A 14726-nucleotide genomic window follows, 5' to 3' on the forward strand; every position below is an offset into this window, starting at 1 on the left:
GATGGATGGATGGATGGATGGATGGAAGGATGGAGGGAAGGAAAGATGGAAGTGTCACATGCCTTTATGTGTATAAATAGTTTTTGTGTTAATTTGTAAATTAGTGGGTTCTCTCCGGGTGCTCCGGCTTTCCCTAGATTCTAAAAAAGACTTTTTTTAAGGTGAATTAGAGGCTAAACCATATAGTCAGTGACTGCTTTGGGCCGTGACAATAATAACAATTAACAATAAATAATAAATGACACAAATCGATAATAATACATTAATATTAAATTAATAAATAAATAAAAAGATAAATACATACATGCATAGTATTAATACATACATACACTATGTCTCTCAGCTGGCCTGGGAACGTTTCAGGGCACCCCCCAAAAGACCTCGAGGAAATGGCCGGGGGGAGGGAAGTCTGGGCATCTTTAATTAGACTGCTGCCCCCCAGACACATTCCCAGATGAGTGGAAAAAGATGATTGGATGGATGGATGGATAGATAGATAGTTGTCTGGAAGTGGGTTTTTTTCTGCACAAATCATTGTATGTGTAGAAATAGTTTTTGTGTTCCTTTGTGCATTAGTGGGTTCTCTCCGGGTGCTCCGGCTTTCCCTAGATTCTAAAAAAGACTTTTTTTTAAGGTGAATTAGAGGCTAAACAACATGGTCAGTGACTGCTGTGGGCTATGATAATAATAACAATTAAAAATAAATAATCAAATACACAAATCGGTTATATAATAGTACAGTTAATAATTAAAAGTAATAAATCAATCAATGAATACATAGATAAATCAATAAATCAAAAAATAAATATCAGTCACCAAAATGTTTAGATAATGAAACAACTTCAAGTTTGGCAGTCATGTGGGTTTTCCCCGAGATCTTCGGTTTCCCCACAGTAATTGTTAGTGATTGACTAGTGACTGATAAATATCCCCTCCCTGAATCGCCACCTTATCGTGGTGGAGGGGTTTGTGTGCCCGAATGATCCCAGGAGCCGGTCGCCGGGTGGTGTTTTCCACCTCAAACTGGTCCTGGGAGACGGGCCAGACTAAGGGCGATTCAAACAAAAACCTTTTCATTACTAGATCCACTTACTCCCCCCAATAAGAGTTACCAGTGCCCCACCCTGGAGCCAGACTAGTCAGTTTTTGTCTGGTGGCTTTTAATTGCTCAAGGACAGTGGACAGTGGACAGCAGGCATGTTGTCCTGAAGGCCCCCAAAGCAAAGGCACTTTTTCTGTAGTTCTTCTTGTGGCTTTGGTTGGTTGTTGGTGATAGATGTTGGAGCAGGACTAGCGACATTGGGACACTGGCTTTATCCACCTTTGAATAGACGCTTCACAGTGGATCAGTCAATCAATGAGTAACCAGAGAAAAAACAAATAACTCCTTCCCCGTGTCTTTGTGGCAGATGAGGCCACTTCTCCCTGCAGAGAAACTCCATGCAGTCATTCCCTGGTTGTCACCTCTCCCAATAAAGGTGCATCTTTAACTACGACCTATCCCCAGCCCGCCTGCTTGTGAAGAATGTTTTCTTGATGCGCTCTGTACAGTAGAGTCTGTATTGGTGCCTGTCTGAGGAATCCAGAGCATACTGTGATGTTCTGGTGTTCTGCACAGCTTCATTAGGTCCTCAGCACCACAGGAACCTGCAGAGATGATGCTGTGGTAACTGAAGACGAGTCGCTGCACGGGATAAAACAGGTTGCTCCCAACAGAGAGGCTCTCCAGCTGAGAGACTCTTTCATGATTCACTTTCCTGCAGAGGGAGCAGACCCATGGCAGCTCCAGAATCCTGTTTTCTGTCCTCCAAGGACTGACACACAACGGCTCTTTTGAGAGCCCCCCACAGAACCTTTAAGAGCTTGATTCTCTCTTTTCACAGTTATTACTCAAAACTTTTAAAGTCCTACATTAGTTGAAAAGGTAAGAGATTAAAACTGGTTAAATACATTCGGACTTTAGCCAAACTGCCCTCTTCCTCGTAAACTAACACTGCTATAGGTGCAGGATGCTGCTCAGTAGCATAAAAGCTGTCGCCATTGATAAATATTACTGGGTTGGCCGTCACGTGACATAAGACGTGACACACATGCGCCATTACTATGCATTGAGTCTTGCCCGTCTTGTCAGTCTTGACAATGTCCAAAAAGGTACACAAAGAATCACAAAAGGGGATCCAATGTTTTACCATCAAAGGCAAAAGATTATGACAGCAAAATTTTACAATACCATGTTTTTTGTGTAATTCAATTGTTTTTTAGTTTTGTTTAAGGCCTGATGCTGGGGGAGAGGCAGGAGCTGAAGAAGTTCCTGATGAAGGGGCAAAGGGAGGAGCAAGGACAACTTTCTGAACACTTCCATCTGGAGAAGATGGAGGGAGAAGACAAAGTTTATTCTTATGTTGGACTATTGTTGGTATTTTTTTTGAATTAAACTTGTTTTGAAGAATGACTTCAATTTTTTTGTTGACGCGTTAAATTACTAGTAATTTTACTGTTTTAGTTAATATTTAGGTTTTGAATGTTTTGTATTTGTGATTCCCTTCCTATTGTGTCATTGGCTTGATCAGCCAGTATAAAATCTCCCTAATGTTTCCTGTTGGTGGGTCAGTTTAGGTTCAGTTGGTTTGAGCTTTTGTTATTGATTCTCTCAGTTACATTTTTGTTAAGTTGACCCCATTTTATTTAAGTCCATGACGTTTTTGTGTTGGGTAAAATAAAACCCCTGATTTGAAGGTGTTTTTTGTCCTGTGGCTCAATCTCTGCCGAGTAGACCCTGACAAGAAGTCTGCAAGGTACCGGGATGGACATTCTCATCTGTGGTGGTGGGGGGGACTGGATGGCTCCCAGACCTGGTGGTGCCAGCTGGGTCACCTGGCCAGGCGGCTGTGTCAGAAGAGATGATGACTGACCTGGTCTTCATCCTCCTCAATGCCCTCATCCTCCTCTTGGAGAGCAGTGACAGCAGCAGCCTCGTCTGGAGCCTCAGGGTCCAGGCTGACATCCTCAAGCACGCTGCCCGTCTGCTGGTACAGGTACTCCACCCCTATGAGCTCCCCTGCAGTGACGACAGAGAGCTCAGGTCACTTTTGTAGGTTGATATGAAGTCAGATCTACACCTCTGGCCTCTTTTGTCATTATACACCTGTGTATGCAGCAGGTTTGGTGAAATCCTAAACCATCTAAAGACCAAGCACCCTTTGGCTCTTCTGGCTCAGGGCGTGCTTGAGGTGGCCACTGTAGGAGTGCAGAGGCCACAGATGTTCCTGAGCTGCAGCATCTGCTACGCGGTCCTTTTTCCACCTCACCAGTCCATCTATCAAGAACGCCTGGAAGTACTTGGGGCTTGTAGACTTTCCCAAATGGAACCGTGTAAACATCAGCAGTTAAGTTTACGGATGGGAAATTGCACATAAAGTCTAAAGTTCCACCATTTACTCCGTTAAACATAACAAAATCTGCAGTTGCCTGAGATGAACTGCTGGAGGTGGAAGGACTCCAGAAAGGTGGAGCCTGCTGGAGTAATAAGCAAACATATGTTTTGTATGCAACTGTGATTGTAACTTTCAAAAGTTATAATAAATATATATTGAGTTATTTAACATTAAGGAGTAGTTGCATTAGTTATTTTTCATTACTTTTAGTTTCATGTATAAGTTATATCTGGTCCTTTGAGGACAACCACTACGCTGATGTGGCCCTTTGGTCAAAATGAGTTTGACACCCCTTGCTCTAAACACTTGTTTTTGTTGTCACTGGTAAGATTTAACACATGAAGATGGTAAAACTGAAAGATACAGAGTTTAAAGAAGGTCAATGTCATTATAAAATACTACATTAAACAGATAAATTTAGTGTCAGACCAGTAGCTATGAACTCTCCATAAATTCTGTTCATTTATTTTGAAAATTCTTCCGGTGTTTTATTTTGAACTTAGTACCCAGCTTCCTTTCCCTGCACCATCTGCTCAGTGTTGAATCGATGCGCCGCTCACACGTCTAGCAAAAGTAAAAACGGACTTTTTCTAAAATATGAACCATATTTAGGCTTGTTAAATCAGTGGACGGCCACAAGATAGACCAGAACTCACAGGTACAAGTTGCTTCACTGTCATGTCGTCTCTTCAGTTCTCTGTGAGACCGCAACTTCTCTCCCCGACTGTTACTAACTCTCTGTGTACGAGACACTTAGTCCGAGAAGAGCCGCAAACACAGAAGCAGCAGCTCAGAACCCCCCTAATACAAGAAAATGGGTTTGATAGAATACCGGGGGGGGGGGGGGGGGTTGTAAAACATTCACATTTTTTTACACGAATACATTCAGGTTAATACAAAAATAGAAGGGCACTTCTTAATATGAGGCAAAAAGGGTAGGTACTCAAGCACCCTGGGGGCCCATGTGTGCACCTGTCTGCCTATATACATACACAGAATACCAAACATATCTGCTCATCTATTCAAATGATCAGAAACAGGTGTCCTCATCACTTGTCCTGGTCACAGGTGTATAAAATCAAGTACTAATTCATACAGACTGTAGGAGGTTGCAGAATTTCTGCACACTCTATTGCTACAGAGCTCCAGATGACATGTGACCTTCAGATTAGCCCAAGAACAGAACGCAGAGAGCTTCTTGGAATGAATGGTTTTCCATGGCTGAACAGCTGCATCCAGGGTTAGTTCTATGTTTTGTTTTCAGTAAAAGTGTAGAAACAATTTGAACCCCTAAGATTTATATACAATTTGAGGTTCGGTAAGCCTTTCTGCCATTTTCACTCTGATTTACTGAACTGCTCTATGAATTTGATTTTTTTTTTCCATGCGAAGGAACGAGATCACACCAGCAATCCATGGGGCAAGTAGAGGCAGGTGAGTCTATCCCAACTGTCTTGGAAAAATGTTGAAGACGTAAACCTATGTGGGTGTTTGATGACTGGATTTCTGTCAACTGGGATTTATCTGATTTATTCAGCAGTTTCCAAGCAGGAAACAGCTATGGGGCAGTTTAGACTCAGACTGAGAGACAGTCGCAGCTCGTCCAAAAGCTCAGGCTCCTAAACTTGGGAAAAAATGGACGACAGCTCCAAGAAACTTTGTACACAGATCTGAAAAAATCTCAAATTCCTTTGAATTTTGGACCAAAAAGGGTCTCAAAGTTTTTCAGACCAAGGACAAAGCTCATTATTGGAAAACAACAATGAATAACTAATCTGACTTTCCCTGAGCTGAGTGTGCTTTGCCCTTGGCTTTTCAATTCAATTAAATTCAATTCAATTTTATTTTATTTTTTTTCAAAAGAGCTGTGCTACAGAGAATGACATGTAGTTTGTATGTTAAGGCTGGGATATGCTGTCTTTGGCTGCTCTGCCTCTCTTTGCCTCTGGTACTCCTACCCCTCCAACCCATGTACAGTGCTGGAGCTGGTAGCCTCTCGATGCTGCGGTCACCCGCAAGGTGGTGTACTGGAGCCCCGATTTCCCCCGCCCTCCACCTAACCCCCATCCCAATCAGGCATATCTGTTTTGGATTGTGGGGGCTTTCATTTTCTTCCCCTTTATTCTGCCCCCAAAAGAGCAGAATGCAGATGTATGCTTTGTTGCCACCACAGAAATGCTCACGTTTTCCCCTTTTCTCCCAATCTAAAAAAGAGCAATGTCCTTGTTGCATTGAGAATAAAGGCAATTCGTTCCTTTGTTTCATCTTGCAGTAGTGGTTGGCCGTCACAATTTGCTGTCCTGCCACCCCCTCTTCATCCTCTGATACGACTTCCTAGCAAAAATCTTATAGAATGCCAGATTAGAATCACTCCCCCTACCTAAATCACCAAAGCAACATGAAGTTATATTTTTACCAAAAAGATTAAAGATTTGTTAGATGTTACTCAATATTTACATAATCAATTTCCCTGTGGGTGTGGCTAAAGATTTTAAAGATTGAGAGACAATTTTTAGAGACATGACATCACTGTGAGGATGACATCAATGTGTGGTTGACATCACATGACATTACATGACATCATGTCATGTGATGTCGTGTGACCTCATGTGACGTCATGTGACCTCATGTGATGTCATGTGATGTCATCTATGCAGTGGGTGACATCACAATGATCAATGATTTGTCAGTAAAATTCTCTGCAAATAACCCATCGTGTGTAACTGCTGCAATTGAAGCACAAACCAAGATTGTATGGTTTATACTATTATATTGTTTTATTATTTTGAAACAAAGGATTATGATGAACCAAACTGAGATGGATCAAGATTTTTTCAATGTTCTTGATGATATAGATTTTACTGAATTCCTGGACTCTGTAACTGCTCCTGCCCCTGACAACATCCCTGACACCCTTGTTGAAAATACTGACAACCTTTTTAACAAAAATCCAGGACCAACATTAAACTCCCAAACTTTTGGAGCTTTGGAGAAAAATGTTCAAGCAGAACCTGGAAAGGTGCTCAAAAGAGGCAGAGATGATTCTTTAAATGTTCAAGATTGTCAACCCAAACGACTCAGACAAGATGCAAACCAAAATCCTGAGCCTCACAACCATTACCAATTACCTAGCCTATCTGAAGAGCCTGAACCCCTCAAGACATGGATGTCTGCAAATCCTATCAGGAAAAAGTTCTATTCTAGGAAAAGACGCCACACCTCTACCCCACGGGTTTCTGAAGGGGCAACTAAAACCAAAAAGCAAAACGAGCAGCAAAAGAGAAGAGAAAACAACAATCTTCAGCCTTTCATTCAGGACCAAATATCTCATGTACCTGAACCAGTTCCCTCAATCTCTCAAGAGATGAGCACACCTTCACAAGAGATTCCAGAAAACTGGACTTCTAGTAGCACAGACAACAATTATTACCCACAAGGCTTTGAAGAGGCAGCTAACACCAATGTTGGATCTGAACTGACAGAGAGGAGAGAAAATTTTCAGATGGAACTAAATGTTGAGGAAGTACCAGAAGAATCTTCCTCTTCATGGCAGGAAGAATCATCACTACCTCAGCTCCTCAGAGAATGTATTTCAGGAAATGTCAGTTTTGATGATTTACTGTATGACTTCTGCTAAAGATTTGAAAGAAAATTCAAAGAAATTGTAGGACTCCAAAAAAAAAAGTTGGAAATACAAAAAAGTAGATGTTACAAGTTAACTTTATTGTTCATTGTTCAACAGTTTTAGTTTTCTTTTCGTTTCATTCAAGTTTTAAATGTATCTTAGTTGAATTTTATATCAAATTAGTGAAAATGTATTTTTTTTTTATTTAAATTTTCCTTTAATTTCTCAATGTTTGTTTTTTTATTTAAGTTTAAGTTTATATTGATTGTTTCTTTGAAGTTTAAAAATATCTTTTTATTTTGTTTAGTTTAAAATATAATGAATAAATATTGAGTTATATTGGGTGGACAAAGATCGTACACATCACTGTAGTATGATGGTATGGGGGAGGAATGAACAATGGTTGCTGGGCGCTCCCTCAGAGATAGGGGGAGGAGCTCGGTCAGTGGGAGAGAGCTTGGAGTAGAGCCACCGCTCCTCCTCATCAAGAGGAGCCAGTGGAGGAGGCTCGAGCATCTGGTCTGGATTCCTCCTAAACACCAAGGTGTTCCAGGCATGTCCCACTGGGTGGATGCCCCGGGGAAGACCCAGGACCCACTGGAGACACAATGTCTCTCAGCTGGCCTGGGAACGTTTCAGGGCACCCCCCAGAAGAGCTGGGGGAAGGGTCTGGGGGTGGGGGGGGGTCTGGGCATCTTTGCTTAGACTGCTGCCCCTCAGACCTGTTCCCAGACAAGTAGAAATGGATGGATGGATGGATGGATGGAAGGATGGAGGGAAGGAAAGATGGAAGTGTCACATGCCTTTATGTGTATAAATAGTTTTTGTGTTAATTTGTAAATTAGTGGGTTCTCTCCGGGTGCTCCGGCTTTCCCTAGATTCTAAAAAAGACTTTTTTTAAGGTGAATTAGAGGCTAAACAATATAGTCAGTGACTGCTTTGGGCCGTGACAATAATAACAATTAACAATAAATAATAAATGACACAAATCGATAATAATACATTAATATTAAATTAATAAATAAATAAAAAGATAAATACATACATGCATAGTATTAATACATACATACACTATGTCTCTCAGCTGGCCTGGGAACGTTTCAGGGCACCCCCCAAAAGACCTCGAGGAAATGGCCGGGGGGAGGGAAGTCTGGGCATCTTTAATTAGACTGCTGCCCCCCAGACACATTCCCAGATGAGTGGAAAAAGATGATTGGATGGATGGATGGATAGATAGATAGTTGTCTGGAAGTGGGTTTTTTTCTGCACAAATCATTGTATGTGTAGAAATAGTTTTTGTGTTCCTTTGTGCATTAGTGGGTTCTCTCCGGGTGCTCCGGCTTTCCCTAGATTCTAAAAAAGACTTTTTTTTAAGGTGAATTAGAGGCTAAACAACATGGTCAGTGACTGCTGTGGGCTATGATAATAATAACAATTAAAAATAAATAATCAAATACACAAATCGGTTATATAATAGTACAGTTAATAATTAAAAGTAATAAATCAATCAATGAATATATAGATAAATCAATAAATCAAAAAATAAATATCAGTCACCAAAATGTTTAGATAATGAAACAACTTCAAGTTTGGCAGTCATGTGGGTTTTCCCCGAGATCTTCGGTTTCCCCACAGTAATTGTTAGTGATTGACTAGTGACTGATAAATATCCCCTCCCTGAATCGCCACCTTATCGTGGTGGAGGGGTTTGTGTGCCCGAATGATCCCAGGAGCCGGTCGCCGGGTGGTGTTTTCCACCTCAAACTGGTCCTGGGAGACGGGCCAGACTAAGGGCGATTCAAACAAAAACCTTTTCATTACTAGATCCACTTACTCCCCCCAATAAGAGTTACCAGTGCCCCACCCTGGAGCCAGACTAGTCAGTGTTTGTCTGGTGGCTTTTAATTGCTCAAGGACAGTGGACAGTGGACAGCAGGCATGTTGTCCTGAAGGCCCCCAAAGCAAAGGCACTTTTTCTGTAGTTCTTCTTGTGGCTTTGGTTGGTTGTTGGTGATAGATGTTGGAGCAGGACTAGCGACATTGGGACACTGGCTTTATCCACCTTTGAATAGACGCTTCACAGTGGATCAGTCAATCAATGAGTAACCAGAGAAAAAACAAATAACTCCTTCCCCGTGTCTTTGTGGCAGATGAGGCCACTTCCCCCTGCAGAGAAACTCCATGCAGTCATTCTCTGGTTGTCACCTCTCCCAATAAAGGTGCATCTTTAACTACGACCTATCCCCAGCCCGCCTGCTTGTGAAGAATGTTTTCTTGATGCGCTCTGTACAGTAGAGTCTGTATTGGTGCCTGTCTGAGGAATCCAAAGCATAGTGTGAAGTTCTGGTGTTCTGCACAGCTTCATCAGGTCATCAGCACCACAGGAACCTGCAGAGATGAGGCTGTGATAACTGAAGATGAGCCGCTGCACGGGATAAAATAGGTTGCTCCCAACAGAGAGGCTCTCCAGCTGAGAGACTCCTTCATGATCCACTTTCCTGCAGAGGGAGCAGACCCATGGCAGCTCCAGAATCCTGTTTTCTGTCCTCCAAGGACTAAGCCACAACGGCTCTTTTGAGAGCCACCCACGACACCTTTAAGAGCTTGATTCTCTCTTTTCACAGTTATTACTCAAAACTTTTAAAGTACTACATTAGTTGAAAAGGTAAGAGATTAAAACTGGTTAAATACATTCGGACTTTAGCCAAACTGCCCTCTTCCTCGTAAACTAACACTGCTATAGGTGCAGGATGCTGCTCAGTAGCATAAAAGCCGTCGCCATTGATAAATATTACTGGGTTGGCCGTCACGTGACATAAGACGTGACACACATGCGCCATTACTATGCATTGAGTCTTGCCCGTCTTGTCGGTCTTGACAATGTCCAAACAGGTACACAAAGAATCACAAAAGGGGATCCAATGTTTTACCATCAAAGGCAAAAAATTATGACAGCAAAATCTTACAATACCATGTTTTTTGTGTAATTCAATTGTTTTTTAGTTTTGTCTGAGGCCTGATGCTGGGGCAGAGGCAGGAGCTGAAGAAGTTCCTGATGAAGGGGCAAAGGGAGGAGCAAGGACAACTTCCTCAACACTTCCATCTGGAGAAGATGGAGGGAGAAGACAAAGTTTATTCTTATGTTGGACTATTGTTGGTATTTTTTTTGAATTAAACTTGTTTTGAAGTATGACTTCAGTTTTTTTGTTGACGCGTTAAATTACTAGTAATTTTACTGCTTTAGTTAATATTTAGGTATTTAATGTTTTGTATTTGTGATTCCCTTCCTATTGTGTCATTGGCCTGATCAGCCAGTATAAAATCTCCCTAATGTTTCCTGTTGGTGGGTCAGTTTAGGTTCAGTTGGTTTGAGCTTATGTTTTGGATTCTCTGTTCCATTTTTGTTAAGTTGACCCCATTTTATTTAAGCCCATGACGTTTTTGTGTTGGGTAAAATAAAACCCCTGATTTGAAGGTGTTTTTTGTCCTGTAGCTCAATCTCTGCCGAGTAGACCCTGACAAGAAGTCTGCAAGGTACCGGGATGGACATCCTCTTCTGTGGTGGTGGGGGGGACTGGATGGCTCCCAGACCTGGTGGTGCCAGCTGGGTCACCTGGCCGGGCGGCTGTGTCAGAAGAGATGATGACTGACCTGGTCTTCATCCTCTTCTACGCCCTCATCCTCCTCTTGGAGAGCAGTGACAGCAGCAGCCTCGTCTGGAGCCTCAGGGTCCAGGCTGACATCCTCAAGCACGCTGCCCGTCAGCTGGTACAGGTACTCCACCCCGATGAGCTCCCCTGCAGTGACGACAGAGAGCTCAGGTCACTTTTGTAGGTTGATATGAAGTCAGATCTACACCTCTGGCCTCTTTTGTCACTATACACCTGTGTATGCAGCAGGTTTGGTGAAATCCTAAACGATCTAAAGACCAAGCACCCTTTGGCTCTTCTGGCTCAGGGCGTGCTTGAGGTGGCCACTGTAGGAGTGCAGAGGCCACAGATGTTCCTTAGCTGCAGCATCTGCTACGCGGTCCTTTTTCCACCTCACCAGTCCATCTATCAAGAACGCCTGGAAGTACTTGGGGCTTGTAGACTTTCCCAGATGGAACCGTGTAAACATCAGCAGTTAAGTTTACGGATGGGAAATTGCAAATAAAGTCTAAAGTTCCACCATTTACTCCGTTAAACTGAACAGCATCTGCAGTTGCCTGGGATGAACTGCTGGAGGTGGAAGGACTTCAGACAGGTGGAGCCTGCTGGAGTAATAAGCAAACATATGTTTTCTATGCAACTGTGATTGTAACTTTCAAAAGTTATAGTAAATATATATTGAGTTATTTAACATTAAGGAGTAGTTGCATTTATTTTTCATTACATTTAGTTTCATGTATAAGTTATATCTGGTCCTTTGAGGACAACCACTACGCTGATGTGGCCCTCGGTGAAAATGAGTTTGACACCCCTTGCTCTAAACACTTGTTTTTGTTGTCACTGGTAAGATATAACATATGAAGATGGTAAAACTGAAAGATACAGAGTTTAAAGAAGGTCAATGTCATTATAAAATACTACATTAAACAGATAAATTTAGTGTCAGACCAGTAGCTATGAACTCGCCATAAATTCTGTTCACTTATTTTGAAAATTCTTCCGGTGTTTTATTTTGAACTTAGTACCCAGCTTCCTTTCCCTGCACCATCTGCTCTGTGTTGAATCGATGCGCCGTTCACACATCTAGCAAAAGTAAAAACTGACTTTTTCTAAAATATGAACCATATTTGAGCTTGTTAAATCAGTGGACGGCAACAAGATAGACCAGAACTCACAGGTACAAGTTGCTTCACTGTCATGTCGTCTCTTCAGTTCTCTGTGAGACCGCAACTTCTGTCCCCGACTGTTCCTAACTCTATGTACGAGACACTTAGTCCGAGAAGAGCCGCAAACACAGAAGCAGCAGCTCAGAACCCCCCTAATACAAGAAAATGGGTTTGATAGAATACCAGGGGGGGGTTGTAAAACATTCACATTTTTTTACACGAATACATTCAGGTTAATACAAAAAAAGAAGGGCACTTCTTAATATGAGGCAAAAAGGGTAGGTACTCAAGCACCCTGGGGGCCCTATGTGTGCACCTGTCTGCCTATATACATACACAGAATACCAAACATATCTGCTCATCTATTCAAATGATCAGAAACAGGTGTCCTCATCACTTGTCCTGGTCCCAGGTGTATAAAATCAAGTACTTATTCATACAGACTGCAAGGAGGTTGCAGACTTTCTGCACAGTCTATTGCTACAGAGCTCCAGATGTCATGTGACCTTCAGATAAGCCCAAGAACAGAACGCAGAGAGCTTCATGGAATCAATGGTTTTCCATGGCTGAGCAGCTGCATCCAGGGTTAGTTCTATGTTTCGTTTTCAGTAAAAGTGTAGAAACAGTTTGAACCCCTAAGATTTACATACAAGTTCAGGTTCGGAAAGCCTTTCTGCCTTTTTCACTCTGATTTACTGAGCTGCTCTATGAATTTGATTTTTTTTTCCATGCGAAAGAACGAGATCACACCAGCAATTCATGGGGCAAGTAGAGGCAGGTGAGTCTATCCCAACTGTCTTGGAAAAATGTTGAAGACATAAACCTATGTGGGTGTTTGATGACTGGTTTTCTGTCAACTGGGATTTATCTGATTTATTCAGCAGTTTCCAAGAAAGAAAACAGCAATGGGGCAGTTTAGACTCAAACTGAGAGACAGTTACAGCTCGTCCAAAAGCTCAGGCTCCTAAACTTGGGGAAATGGACGACAGCTCCAAGAAACTTTGTACACAGATCTGAGAAAACTCAAATTCCTTTGAATTTTGTACCAAAAAGGGTCTCAAAGTGTTTCAGACCAAGGACAAAGCTCATTATTGGAAAACAAAAATGAATAACTAATCTGACTTTCCCTGAGCTGAGTGTGCTTTGCCCTTGGCTTTTCAATTCAATTCAATTCAATTCAATTTTATTTAATTTTTTTTCAAAAGAGCTGTGCTACAGAGAATGACATGTAGTTTGTATGTTAAGGCTGGGATATGCTGTCTTTGGCTGCTCTGCCTCTCTTTGCCTCTGGTACTCCTACACCTCCAACCCATGTACAGTGCTGGAGCTGGCAGCCTCTCGATGCTGCAGTCACCCGCAAGGTGGTGTACTGAAGCCCCGATTTCCCCCGCCCTCCACCTAACCCCCATCCCAATCAGGCATATCTGTTTTGGATTGTGGGGGCTTTCATTTTCTTCCCCTTTATTCTGCCCCCAAAAGAGCAGAATGCAGATGTATGCTTTGTTGCCACCACAGAAATGCTCATGTTTTCCCCTTTTCTCCCAGTCTCAAAAAAGAGCAATGTCCTTGTTGCAGTGAGAATAAAGGCAATTAGTTCCTTTGTTTCATCTTGCAGTAGTGGTTGGCCGTCACAATTTGCTGTCCTGCCACCCCTTCTTCATCCTCTGATACGACTTCCTAGCAAGAATGTTATAGAATGCCAGATTAGAATCACTCCCCCTACCTAAATCACCAAAGCAACATGAAGTTATATTTTTACCAAAAAGAATCAAGATTTGTTAGATGTTACTCAATATTTACATAATTAATTTCCCTGTGGGTGTGGCTAAAGATTTTAAAGATTGAGAGACAATTTTTAGAGATATGACATCACTGTGAGGATGACATCACTGTGTGGCTGACATCACATGACATTACATGACATCATGTCATGTGATGTCGTGTGACCTCATGTGACGTCATGTGACCTCATGTGATGTCATGTGATGTCATCTATGCAGTGGGTGACATCACAATGATCAATGATTTGTCAGTAATATTCTCTGCAAATAACCCATCGTATGTAACTGCTGCAATTGTAGCACAAACCAAGATTGTATGGTTTATACTATTATATTGTTTTATTATTTTGAAACAAAGGATTATGATGAACCAAACTGAGATGGATCAAGATTTTTTCAAAGTTCTTGATGATATAGATATTACTGAATTCCTGGACTCTGTAACTGCTCCTGCCCCTGACAACATCCCTGACACCCTTGTTGAAAATACTGACAACCTTTTTAACAAAAATCCAGGACCAACATTAAACTCCCAAACTTTTGGAGCTTTGGAAAAAAATGTGCAAGCAGAACCTGGAAAGTCGCTCAAAAGAGGCAGAGATGATTCTTTAAATGATCAAAATTGTCAACCCAAACGACTCAGACAAGAAGCTAACCAAAATCCTGCACCTATCAGTCGTTACCAGTTACCTAGCGTATTTGAAGAGCCTAACCCCCTCGGGTCATGGCTGACTCTAGACCCTTTCCGACAAAACTTAAATTATAGGAGAAGACGTGACACCTCTACTGCACAGGTTTCTGAAGAGGCAACTAAAACCAGAGAGGACAACAAACAGAAAAAGAGGAGAAAACACTCTGAGATGGGACCAGATTCGACAACGGTACCCACAGAATCTCCGGTCTTATGGCAGGCTAAACCACAACCCCCAGCTCGCCACTTCCATGAATCTTTTTCACAGAATGTCCCTCCAGACATACATTTAGATGAATTACTGGAGTCCGTAACTCCTGCTGCCCCTGAGGACATATTTGACATTCTCGAAATAAATACTGAGAACTTTATTAATGAC

The 14726-nt window shown here is 42.0% G+C and overlaps 1 long non-coding RNA gene across 1 annotated transcript; it reads left to right on the plus strand.

Moving 5' to 3' along the window:
* The first annotated feature begins 215 nt into the window (after positions 1 to 215).
* Positions 216 to 3608, plus strand: LOC110016349 (uncharacterized). Its single transcript, XR_002874829.2, has 2 exons — positions 216 to 3035; positions 3158 to 3608. It is a non-coding gene; the product is annotated as an uncharacterized LOC110016349 (long non-coding RNA).
* Positions 3609 to 14726: the final 11118 nt, after the last annotated feature.

The sequence above is a fragment of the Oryzias latipes genome, chromosome 2 (genome assembly GCF_053564925.1).
Source record: "Oryzias latipes strain Hd-rR chromosome 2, Olatipes_Hd-rR_3.1".
In the NCBI taxonomy this organism is placed as follows: Eukaryota; Metazoa; Chordata; class Actinopteri; order Beloniformes; family Adrianichthyidae; genus Oryzias; species Oryzias latipes.